This window comes from Cryptomeria japonica, unplaced genomic scaffold (genome assembly GCF_030272615.1).
Source record: "Cryptomeria japonica unplaced genomic scaffold, Sugi_1.0 HiC_scaffold_309, whole genome shotgun sequence".
NCBI classification, from domain to species: domain Eukaryota; kingdom Viridiplantae; phylum Streptophyta; class Pinopsida; order Cupressales; family Cupressaceae; genus Cryptomeria; species Cryptomeria japonica.
Genome location: NW_026729131.1, coordinates 33,434 through 35,000, shown reverse-complemented (window position 1 = coordinate 35,000; position 1,567 = coordinate 33,434).

Below are 1,567 nucleotides of genomic sequence, written 5' to 3'. Positions count from 1 at the left end.
ATTTCCCAGGTATATGCCCCCTACGCACTTTTGGTGGCGCAACTCGCACGAACAGTCCCACCTCGACCCCGTAAACAAGCTTTTTTGCCTCGAAGAGTTCGTCGGAGACGAAGAAGCAACCTTCAGTGCAAACGTAGCACTCTTTTGTGCAACCGCCCAAACAACGCCCCCTCTACCCTCTGTCGAAACACTCGGCATTGCTGCTCCCTAAGGTGAGCTTCTCCTCATAGGCAATTCCGCTCTTATCCGGTCACGTTTGTGTGCCCGAATTTCGCAAGGCAACCTCCATGGGACATGGAAAAGACTCGAGAAGAGAGCTCGCTCACGGGAGAGAGAAGCCAAGGAGACCACGAGAGTGCTGAGAGTGGGACAGCGCTGAATAGGCGGGAGAAGCCTGCGCGTATAAACGGAGATATATATCCAATTGCAACGAAGGAACGTGCCAAAGATCGAGAACAATGGCAGAAATGCTAGTAACGTGCACTTCGGGACCAACGCATCACCGGAAGACAACCGCCAAACATCGAAAGAGTCGCGATGCTCCGCAACCTACGTGCAAAGCGATCGCACACCGGGTAAGGGAGTGAGAGCCCCAAACATAGCTGGGCGAGGCGCTCACTCCGCTCTTTAATATCTCGTTAATACCGCCAAGGAAATGGCACAAGCACACACACACAAGCATCCTCGGAAGAGGACAGTTCGAGTGACAGGTCAAATCCAAGAGTTCCGAAGACTACCTCCAGGAACAATCGGGAACAAGACCGATTACAAGTCGTCGAGTCTGTTACTGGGCGAACACGAGATGCGCACAGGAAATCGATCAGCCCTCACAATGGCCCAAGGCCAGAGATCGGACTGCTACGATTTACCCCAACAATCATCGTGCCACTCTTCGCAGAGAGGTGATAGACGCCAACGAGCCCGCGCATAGCAATCGAGGTGTAAAAAGGGCGTTGAAGGCAGGAAGCCTGGACGAAAGAGGCTACGAGGTCACCTCGAAGCGGTCTAAGAATCGGGCGCACTTGGGGCGACTACCAGTGCCAACCCCTTATCCCGCGGTGCGTCCGACACACAGAAATTTCCAAGGCGGCCAAGGAGCCTCCCCGCATAGCAATCGGGGTGTGAGGTTACGGATGCAGCATTGATAGCAATCGAGGTGTGAGGCGAAGGATGCAGAAGTGAGAGCCGAGGGATGTAGCAGAGATAGCAATCGGGGTGTGTGATGCAGAAGAGATAGCAATCGAGGTGTGCGGTGGGAAGGGCCCAGCAGCCAGAATGCATGAAGCGACGGATGAAGCAGTGATGACAACCGGGCTGTGAGGAGAGGAGGGATGCAGCCAAGAAAGCAATCAGGGCTCGAGGCAAGGGATGCATCAAGGATAGCAATCATGTTGTGAGGCGAGATTCCAAAGGCTAAACGTGAGAGGCTGCAGGGTCGACTCAGAGAGGTCTATGCATGTGAGAGGCTGAAAGCAAGGTCGACTCGGAGCGGTCTATGCATCGGGCGCGCTTGGGGCGACTACCAGTGCCAACCCCTTATCCCGCGACGCGTCCGACAAAGAGAACG